We start from the raw sequence: 12,625 nt of genomic DNA on the forward strand, positions 1-12,625 counted from the left end.
GGTACCCACTCATCAGATATTCTACTTCCAAACAGTAATACTTAACATTGTTGTGTTGCCGTTTAAAAGTTGAACAAGGCGCAAGGGATATATTTGTTCCGAACGGTCGGTGGTGCATGGCCATGTAAGGAATGGTTAATATATATTTGTTTCAGTTCTGTAATATATGTATGTAGTTAATTGAAGCGTTTACGTGTGTGCGTGTGGATGCGTCCCCGCCGGTGCAACGCCTCCATTAAAGCAGTGTGTAACTAGCCTCGTGGTGTAACTGACGCAATCCTACTCCTTAACATATATAACAAGTTCTAATGTCTATGTGCAGTGGTTAAATGATGAAAAAGTGTGGAGCTGTTGACTTCCAGGCAGGAGGTATCATATACATAGGTATATAATCGTATTTAACTAAAATGATTTTGTATTTTTTAAATGTTGATAAAGAGTAACTACTGCTGCTAGCCGGTGGTAGCTTCATTTAATATCGTTTTTAAATGACAATTCAAAAGAGCGATTTTGGTAACCACTTACCATCAAATAATACGTTAAAGTCGTAAAACTCTTTCACTATATTTTTTGTGTTAAGGTTTTTTTTTTTATAGAGCTACTTTCGTTACTTTTATATTTATAATATTACAAGTATATTATTCGATATAATTTTTACTCAAAGTAACAGTTGTAATGGTGATCAGACTTAGTGGCTAGTTAAAACGAAATTATCGAATCTAACACATACACACATATCACCAGCCGGAAATCATTTAATAAATTTGTATTTTAATTAATATTGATTAAATCTTAATTCTGAGGTAGTCACAACTAACTTACAATAAGATTAAGAAAAAATGCAAAAATAAAAAATACCATTGCGGTACACTTGGCAGAAGTCGGATTTGAAAATCGAAATTAAAATATATTATTGAATAAAATATATAATAATTTAAAATCGATTACAAAATATTAAATACTATAAAGTACTTTGTATCCCTTACAGTTCCGCAGACGCTCGAGCGAAAACGAAGGCAGAAACTAGTTAAAACTTAATAGAAGTCACGCAAAACAATAGCATGACATCCAAAAACGAGAACAGTTTCATTTTATAAAGAGTATCTCGAAACGTTCCAAGACATACACTTTAAATCCTTATATACTTTGTATGCCAAAAAGCACTGAATATTAAATTTATACGGTCATGTTCTTCAAAGCTAATCCTCGCATTATATTGTCCGGTGAAACTCCGGATGCAATTCACATGATATTACGTTGTTCAACATTCATGTGAAAAACTGTTCAAACTTAACCGCATAAAAGTCTAAGCGTGCATAAAAATTGGAACAAAGTACGTTACATAGAGTAACGGCCTGTGAATGTTATTATGTTTTTGCTGGACTAAGGCTTCCTTTGAGGAGAATACTTGGAGATAATTCCGTCACGCAGTTCCAATGCGGGTTGGTGGCACGTGCGGCTGATTTCATTGAAATTACGAATTGCTTAAACAATTATAAGATTACAACATTAATAGCTTGTAAATTTCTCACTGCTGGGCTAAGGCCTCCTCTCCCTTTTAGGTTTGGAACCAAGTCATGCTCATGCTCATGCTCCGCTACACATGTGGCAGAATTTTGTTGAAATTAGATACTTGCAGCATTCCGTACGATGTCTTCCTTCGTGTACAAGATAAATTATTAATCATATGGAAATTCAGTGGTGCTTGCCGGGGTTTGAACCCGGAATCAGCGGTTCAAAGATCTAACACCTTTAAAATATATTTTTTTATGAAAATAATAATAGTTATTTTTATTAATCACAATTTTTGGTTGCGAATTCAAAATTGAAATTTCATAAGCTTAATATTCATACATTGTTACGGAATCTGCATTAGCAAGATGAAATTCTACCCTAAGTGTATCCTCTATCCAACATCGGAGCAGCTTGATGGTATAAGCTCCCAAATCAGTTCCTCTAGAAGTCATAGGCCAGCTCAGTAGAACATGTCTGCATAAAATTAAACGTAAAACATTAAAATAATAAGATATAATTAATCACATTGAAAATATTTATAATTTATAATCATCGTTTTATATTTATAAAGATAATTTTATATGTATGTAATGACGTCTAATCATTATTAATTTAAACATAAGTACCGTATTTACTCAATTCATTAATAAAAAATAAGATAAAAATCGGTGCCAATAATCACCGTTCAAAGAAAAATAAACAAAAGAATCGAATCGAATACTTTTTTCATATTGTCTTAAGAGTACATTTTTTACTTTATCATAAAATAACCACGTCTATACGAATGAATAAAATGTCGATCTTTTTTTCAAAATAACTGTGCTATTAAGATAACTAGCGCTTCATCAGTTCCTAAAACAACCATTACATTCGAAAAGGAAAAAAAAATTACAAATGAAAATAAAATGGAATATGTTAAAATTGATTCGGCTAATATATCGTTTAGTATGTTAACGACAAGTTTTCATACGTAAAAAATTAATTATTAACGCGGTTAAGCGGGGCACAGCTAGTGTCAGTATAAAACGGTATTGTAGAAAATACGAATAAAGTTAAAGCGATCTCTGAAAAAGTGTATGGGTCAGTGTTCCGCATAGCGTCTACAAAGCACGATAAATCACCGTTCGGGTAATTTCCGACCATTAGTGTTCCTAACTATCACTATTGTGTTCCGAATGCAACACGAGAATAGTTTTACGTTTACCCTTAAAACGTGTTCACACTAGACGACTTTAATCGATCAACTGCTGAATCGTACCGATGAACTGTCTAAATATAAATATATATAATAAGGCCTCCTCTCCCTTTGAGGAGAAGGTTTGGAGCATATTCCTCCACGCTGCGGGTTGGTGGAATACACATGTGGCAGAATTTCATTGAAATTAGACACATGCACGTTTCCTCACCGCTGAGCACCAGATGAATTATAAACACAAATTAAGCACATGACATTCAGTGGTGCTTGCCTGGGTTTGAACCCGATATCGTCGGTTAAAATGCACGCGTTCTAACCACTGGGCCCTATTAAATCTATATAAACGATTAACTTTAACTTGGTTTCAATTTCATTGATTTTTTGTTTTTGTTAGTTTGTGTTGAGTAACCAATATTGGTCAATTACTCGGAAAATCGAACTGAGTAAATACGCTGAATATCACGCAGGCCACGCTTGAAATTTAGTTTAACTATTAAATAGCAATTAATATTAATTTATTCGTAGATTATACTATCGTGTTATTCTTTGTTAGCTTAAAATCATAACCCTCTCTACTCTATGTTATATATAAGTAACAATATATTTACAGCAATGCTATATAATATATTCCCACTGATAGTGATCACTTTGATAGAATAAGTTTTAATCATTATCTGAACAGGAGAAGTAAGCATAAGCTTATAATGCCAAGTTTTCAAATCAATAAAACCTTCTTGGGGCAAGGTATTCATTGCTATAATAAAATTCCGCAAATATTTTCAACTTTGTCGATTGAAAAATACAAATATTAAAAAAAAAAAACAGTAATAAATATAATTTTCAAAACATTAGTTAGATGATAAAAAAGCGTGGAGATAATACTTGTTGACCTCCAGGCGGCACATAAATGAGGGATAGGATTAATTTAGTGATATGACGATATAAGTTCTTCGATTAATATGACATTTAGATGGCTAAGTTCAACATGTTCAAACCACTTTTGCCACTTTTTGATATAAATAGTATTCTTTAATAAGCACTAAGTTTCAATAGCAACTCAAATAGAACTCTAAAAATGTTGCCAAAATTGACTGTTACGAGGTGAGGAGGGAAAGGAGGCGGTTTGCAAGCGTAAAGTATATTTTTTCTCGAATAAAAGTGATCTATGTGCTACGCTAGACTATAAATTATCTCAGTGGCAAATTTATTTCAAATCCATTCAGCAGTTCAACCATCAAGCCAAACTTTCACAATTCTTTTTTTTTTTTTTAATTCTATTACTATTGAAAACGTCAACGGTAGTCAAGTGTTCAGTACTTGATAGTAATCTTTACCGAAGATTATGAGTTCAAATCAAGAAATTAATGAATATTCATCTTAATAATATGTGTTTATAATAATTCAACGTGTTCGATAGTGACGTAAAACATCGTGAGCACCGTGTGCTTTTCCAAAAACCTTCATCACAAAGAGAGGCTTAGGCAAAGTCCAGCTATGGGACGTATGATTATGTTACTTTACAACTATTAGAACGTGTCTTACTTATAAAAGAGTTCCGACATTAACGCCACATTTACCTGTTCATTACGAAATGCCACATTATTAAATATTTTTAACGATAAAAACAGAAGCCAAAGGAGGAGCCAACATTTACAAGCTGTTACTTTACTTTTTCAAAAAACATAAGTTTCTCAATTGGGTTTTATTTTTTTTAATGTATGTAACCTCAGAATTCCATTGTTTGGGATCCAATTTGGATGTTTTTTTTTTTTGTTTGAAGGGTAATTAACCCCTTAACTCATTTCAAATTAAAAGAAAAATACCACTAATATAATTTCAGATTATTATTTAAATCCAGATTTTTACTGTTATTTTTTTTCATTACAACATTTTTTTTTTAATAGTTTACACCAATTAATATTATACAACATAATATTCTACATGCATATAGAGACTAATGATGCCTTTGCAAATCGGTAGGATAACTCCATTTTCAGCCATCGCCTCCCGTTATAACCGCGTTAATGGCTTATATGATACAAGGTGTATCTAAATTGCTTTATGGCAGGAAATTGCTTGGCCTAATTTATTTAGGGCAGTTTTGTGGGAGACATTAAGTTTACGAGCCTTAAATATTGTCTGAGGTTGGTGTAACGTGAACATGTTCCCTGTATGTAGCATGTCTTTGAATCTTTTTTTTTTTAATTATTTTATTAGACAATGCTGTGGATAGTGCTTTGAATGACTGGCGTTACTATTCTTCTTTAATAAAGGAATTATATTTTTGTGCTCTATGTCGTAACATTTACGATTACGGTAATCGTAATCGTAAATGTTGATTAAAAATAATAAATAATAAACGTCCACTCTGAGGGTCCATATTTCAGTTGACCACGTGCTGGCACTCAGATCAAAGATTGAGCTTTGCAATTCAGGAAAAGGTTTTAGACGACTCGCTTCTTCAATAAATTAAATATAGAACAGAAGACAGAACGGACATATGTTTGACAGATAAGTAAGAGAGACACGTGCACCTGTGTAAACTATAATGTTTATAACCTCAGTTATGCAAATACATATAATACTATACAAATATGTACTATATAATTATTTTAATTTAATGATTATTATATTAGTTTATTATTATATGTTCGGTTATTCACATTAGCATTGATCACTTTGATAAAATCAGTGATAATCATTGTATGTGCATTAGAAGTAAGGATAAGCTTATAATGCCAAGTTTCCGACTCCGCAAAGTCAATAAATCGTTCTTGGGAAAATTCCGCAAACATTTTTATGTTTGTCGTTTTATAAATTCAAATCATTTGTAAAAAAATACATTGGTAAAAAAGGCATACCATTCGATACAAGATTATATAGATTATAAAAAAACTTGGAGTTAATGCTTGTTGACTTCCAGACAGGAGACATAACATACATATATAATTGTATTTATCTAACATGACTGTATTTTTAGATGTTGAAAAAGATTAACTACTGAGGTTCTTGCCGGTTCTTTTAGATAGAATCTACATTCCGAACCGGTGGTAGCTTTACTTAAAATAGTTTGTTAAATGACGATTCAAAAGCGCTTGTAAAAGCCTACTTGAATAAAGCATTATGTTGATTTGATTTGATTATAAAATATGTAATAAATGTAAACAGCTCTACTCAGATATGTCAATAAACCGATCTCAATTAACCATTTTTAAAATAACAACAACTTCGCTTAGGCTCTAGTCAGATCTTGAAAATTTATAAATTCAGATTCGTTATTAACACAAGCCTGAATGTTTGTTAAAGTTTTAAAAATCGTTTTGTTAAATTTAATTAAATTATTATTGTCACATCGAGTACAGCTGTGTAATGTTTTTGCGATGGTAATGCTAGTTCTAAACGAGGTTCATGTGAAGGCGAAGTATAGCAAATCTCTCAATTAATGTTACATGCATTATGTTTGGCATTTCAGGTTGCCCGGGAGATGTGTAAATAATAAAAATAAATATTGGACAACATCACATACATTACTATGATCCCAATTTAAGTAGCCAAAACACTTGTGTTATGAAAAATCAGAAGTAACGACGGTACCACAAACACCCAGACCCAAGACAACATAGAAAACTACTGAACTTTTTCTACATCGAGCCCGGGACCTCGAAGCGGCGTACCCATGAAAACCGGTGTACACACTACTCGACCACGGAGATCGTCAAAGTTGCCAGTTATGAAAAGATTAGATTATCTTACAGTAGAGTAAGCTGGTAGAAATTATCATGAAAGCGTTATGGCGTCCAGGCGGCCTTTTCCTCGATTTTTTCTGTCTCTCCTTCTCTTTTTACTACATACGGTTTGATATAACATTATTTATTCTTATTATTTCATTACTATAAGATTTAATAACAATTTTATCATTGTCATCAAATTATTCTTGTGAGTCTTAGCTAAGTAATCTTCCTTTCATTCTCAATGAGACACAAAGCCCCAAAAAATTCAAACAAAAAAAAACCATCTTTTGTTTTCACAAAATTCATATTTTAAAGTCAACTTCGAAATGAAAACCAATTTCTGGTTTTGCCTTAGGTATAAAAAAATAACAAAAGCATTCATAATACAAAAATGACACGTCAAATTATTCACTGTGTTTTTCTTAATTTTTTTTTGTTTACTCTTTTGTGCAAGCCATACAGATATCACGCACTCATTAATTTAATCTAAGCCCTAATTCAAACATGTAGTGAGCCAGCATTCCTGAGATTATACTGTCTCACTTCCCAAGACGCATAACATAACATACCTTAGTGATGGTATATACCGATGTAAGATTTATAATTATTTCTCACTGTAACAAATAGAGATGGTGTACAATTAAGAGCTTTACGTTATGAAATCCTTTCTATATGAATTAATTAAGATAAATTAACCGAGAATTTCATAATTTCTTAACATTTTTATGTTTCGTTGTATATTACATACAAATCTTTTTTTAATTATATCGCTTTACTTGATATCTACACCAATCGTGTATTGAGACTTAACCGAAATAGAGGCAACGGCTTTATGCGAGCCCGTTTGGGAAGGTATTTAACTAGCTTAAACGGTGATGCAGTACAACTACAGGCACAAGGGACATGATATCTTAGTTCAGAGAGCAATGGAACATTGGTAATATGATTATATTAGGAATTTATCCTATTAGTAAAGAACAGTCGAATTATCTATGTCTAAATCCGATTGTCTTTGATTAGATCTCTATAGTAATAATCAATATATATAATGTTTATTCCACAAAAAAAAATCATCTTTATAAACAATTACATGGTTGAACTAGGATAAAAAGTCTCAATGTATTATAACATAGTCATCAAACGAAACACAGATCAAGTACTATCTAGGCTATCCTAGCTAGGCTAATTAAATAGTCTGTGTCAAGGATAATCAGTCCTCTTTCCGAAATTTAAAATATTTAATATACGTTAGAAATATCGCCTAAATAAACATAAGACTGAGAACTCAATAGTAAGAATTATGGATGAATGATTATTGCTTCTTAGAGTTCTAAGGTCAATCGGCAGTGGTGACTACTTAAATATGCCAGTCCTACACTGTCCTAACTATCACTATTGTACCATCTATTGTAATAAAATAGAACACACTTAACTAATTAGATTTATAATTTTTTACCTTAAATATCGGATAAAGTTCATCCATGTTCACTGCAAATAGGTCCTTCGACCGAATAGCATTAAAACATGAACATCAAAGCAATTTGCTTGAAAACTAATAAATTTCTTGTCAAATGGTCAAATCGAAAGCCGGAAACTCTCGGTTTTAATTCCATTTGAAGCTGATAGAATCAAATAAACATGTCGATCCTGCGATATAAACACCATATGTTCAATCAGGATTCAACATTGATGTGGTTTTGTCACGCTATTATGTAATCGTTAACTAGGGAACGCTTCATGACTTTTTAACGATAACAAAGCATTCGTACGAGTATTTCTGTATTTGTAACTCAAGTAAACAATGATTTCGGTAATCACTTTAGAAATAATTGCAAAATTATGAATTGAACCGTACTTTTATCAGAACTCGAGGGAAACAATACGAATTGATTATCTATCAGATTGAAATCATTTTTAGATCACATCGATATAATTCTTATACATACATGATAACAGATAACAATTCCCTAGTAATTGCCCAGGAGGGTTATTCGCACGTACGACGGATGCGCCATATGGGCGGCACCCCTTGATGTAATTCGTTACATAAAAATTCATAAAATTTTATTGAGCGTCAAATAGGCAGTGATCTATTCGCGCCCCGGGCACCTTCTATCACTTTAAGGGATTTAAATTAAAAAGTGCAAATGTCAGATTTTATGTGAGCACTGCCAGGACTACGGGACCACAAGTAATTGCTTAAAATGTTAAATTATCTAATATAAAAGATATTGAAATTCCTTTAAATTTGTTTGTAAATAATTATCAAATCATCATGACGATCGGCCAGCGCCATCTAGTAGCGAGTTATAAAGCGATGGCATAGAACGAAACGAAGAAATCCCGATGCCAGTAAAAGCTGACTAAGGTAATGCAGGGAAAACCCCTGTATTCTATATTCTTCTCTAGACTCCATAAAATTATACAATATATCCTTCATGGTAACTGATTCAACGATGAAATCAAAAAAATAAATAATAATAATAATAATTTTTTACTTGTTTTTATTCTCAAAGAGATATGAGCATTATACGTACAAATGAATTTGTTTATATTTGTTAATACTTTTACACTTTTAACCACTAAATAATAAAAGTGACTTACGACATCTAAAACGCAATAAAAAGAAAGGTAAAGGTAAAAAGTAAGGAAATTTTCAAGAATAAATTTTGGTTGATTTTGTTTTGAGTAATGTGTTTCTCTTTTATTTTATAAAGATTTGTCTAAATACAAGGGTGTATGAAACTATGTATTTTTTCGGCACGGACAGTTCTTTCAACCGATTTCATTTGCAATGAAAAGGCTATTAACAGAAAAGGACGGAAAGATTGAATCTCGAAATTACCTATGAGCGACAGAGATGGAATACAGTAGGGTGTTTTATCTATGTGATAGAATGCGCTTTGAAGTTTTACGGTATAATAAAATCTCAAGGAAATTGGGACGGAAAAGTTAATAGCGAGAATGTGTTAATTTTCCGCTAAATTATATTAATCCGAAGGTAATTTTACTATAATGTTATAATATTTATATTGTAAAATAACGGATAAGTAAACAGAGAATAAATAAAAAATAAAGAAATGTATTCTGCCCGAATACAAGCCCGTCTGGATACAATCTCTTCCTCACAGACCGCCATACAGTAAATAAAAACTTAAAATTGCGATATATCAGTTTGAAGGTTGAGTGAGATAGTCTAATAGGAAGCAAAAGGGACATGACATTTTAGTTCCTAAGATTTTTGGCGCATTGGCGACATTAGAGTTATTTAATAAATTAGTACCAATTTGGATACGAGCTGATGAAAACTTACCATCAGATATCCCATTTGACAGTCTGCAAACATCATTTTAGCAACAATAAATAAACATTTTGAACAATTTTTTTGATAAACATATTAAAAAATAAAAAGTGTCATGGGTACCATCAGGTGTAACATCTTCGAAAACATTCATTTAAATTACATGCTGTAAAGGATCTATATTAAATGCACAACGTATTTAAGGTACTTCATTGGATAAGGATTAATGTATTGCTTAAAATCGCGAAAATAGCCATTATTTCTCGTAAAAAGTAAACCACTCCGGACTTTTTTGTAGACCTTTTTAAGGTGTACAATATTATAGTACATTATTTTGTTCCATGTCGTAGAGTTCAGTCAGCGTTTGCAATGTAAGCGCAAAAAAGTGGTTATTATTTATATATTTACGACATTACATTAAAAACCTATAAAATTTTCTGTGTTTCTCTATTATATTGTGCATATAAACCTTCCTCTTGAATCACTCTATCTATTAAAATTATTATTATGCCTAATTTTAAAGATCTAAGCATACACAGGGACGGACAGACAGCGATAAGCGACTTTGTTTCATACCATGTAATGATAAACGACAGTTCGATTCTGACCCTTGGATGTTTGTTGTACAAACTTCGGAAAACAAACTTAACCTAAATATAACGTATTATAATTAAGTACCTGAATTAAAAAATGACTTTTACTAGTAAAATCAGTTGTAGTTTTTTGTGCGATAAATGAATAAAGCTTTAGTTTGTATTTTACAAGTTTTTTTTATGATATCGGTAGGCGGACGAGCAAATAGGTCACCTAATGGTAAGTGGTCACATAGACAATGGCGCTGTAAGAAATATTAACCATTCCTTACATCACTAACGCGCCACCAACCTCGGGAACTAAGATGTTACGTCCCTTGTGCCTGTAGTTAGACTGGCTCACTCACCCTTCAAGCCGGAACACAACAATACTGAGTACTGCTGCTTGGCGGTAGAAAATCTGATGAGTGGGTGCTACCTAACCAGACGGGCTAGCACAAAGTCCTACCACCAAGTAAAGTAAGTAGTCGCAAAGAAAATATCGTGATTAAATATGCATTAACGATTGTTGAATTAAGCTCTAAATATTTATTCATAAAAATAAATTCATTGCAAATATAAATGTTTTTTTTTTTTGTAAATTCGATTATTGTTTAAAACGTACAACTTGGTTAATGAAACTCCAAATTACATAAAACATAATACAAATATTCTTCTCGTATTCGACCTTGAAACTATCCTCTCATCTTTTACTTTAAAAAAGTCATATCGTCAAAGCAGAATAAACAAACAAGCATACTGATTCAAATATTATAGCCATAAATTTGATAACCACTTAAGACATGATTGAAACGAATGAACTCACTACAGGTTACAACATTAATTTGTTACAAAATATATTATGTTCATTTGAAAGTTTATTAAAAATGACGCAGTAAAATACACGTTTAAGTTAAATGATATAATTAAAATAAAAGATAATAACGATAAAAAGAAATAAAAGGTAATAAAATATTAGGTACGTCCGAGACAAAAGTCGGTACAGCACTCTTTTTATGGCATAGATCAGGCTCAAAAATAAAGTTGTGGGGTGTAGCGTAACCTGAGTACATATACGTAGCATTAACTATGTAAAAAAAAATTACTATTATTTATTGACGCAAATGTCAAATGTTTCAAAAGCATAAATATTTTAGGTTACAAATTAGGTATGAGTGTAATTAAATATTATTAATGTCATCAGTAAATAATTATATAATATAATAAACACCACTATTTTATTTTTGAGTATTAAATTAATTTAGTGGCTCATTATTACAAAATTTCTTTCAGTTTATTGTTGTAGTATAACTACTCAATACATGATCCTTACAAAGGCTTAACTGCAAAGTAACTTGACTCAGTGCAAACTTGCCCTTTCTCAAAAAAAACATTGAGCCTAAACACATAGCAGCGTGGTCTACAGTGTTGCTTTGCATTTTGTGGACAATTGAAACCCAATATAAAATTAAGGGCAACATCTTTGAGCCGTCTCATAGTTAAACTTTTGGAAACTGTGTAACTTTAGGATGAATATGTTGTACGGCGTCTCTTCCAAAGCCGATCCGAACTGACAATACATCTGTTTGGTACTTTTGGGAATCGGTGTAATTTGTGTACAGGTCGCGCTCGGAAGGCCTTTTAAGTTTTCGGCAACTTTTGATCTCGTTTTCGTTCTTTTTTCTACTAATGGCTTAACACCGATTTCGCATTTTATTTTCACTATATACTGATCATATCGGTGAGGTGTCTGTGTTGACACATGATTGATGTTGAATTCGCCAGCATTGCTTAGATCTATTTAGAACATAATTTTAATCGAACGTTGAAGTTAAGTAGAACTTTTTAAATATTCCTACCGACTTAAGAAATAGAAAATATTATTTTATTCTTCTGCTGATGAAATGATTCTTCGGAGTTGAAATTGCCATTCATTTGTAAGCAGAACATCTATAAGTTTTTGTGATGGATCAGAGTGGATGGCTGTAGTTTCTCTATTGAGTGCATCCAGAGTCTTGGTGATGCTGCTCCAGGGATATTGTACGTGTTCCCTTAATTTTTGTAGCAATCGTGAAACAATGTGTATTTTTATCCACCTTAATGCCATATAGTCCTCGGCGCGCTTTAGCACTTCACCTTAACTGGGGTGGTATACTATCGACGTATAATTATTTCCAACCTATCCTTCCACAGTCCACGACCCGACGCATCCATGTATCATTTTTTAGACTAGCTGTCTAGAATTCAGTTTTAATGTATAGACTGTCTTAACTCTATGATCCGCTATGAACTGTGTTCTACTTGTATCAAT

The sequence above is a fragment of the Vanessa atalanta genome, chromosome 2, assembly GCF_905147765.1.
Source record: "Vanessa atalanta chromosome 2, ilVanAtal1.2, whole genome shotgun sequence".
Classification (NCBI taxonomy): Eukaryota; Metazoa; Arthropoda; class Insecta; order Lepidoptera; family Nymphalidae; genus Vanessa; species Vanessa atalanta.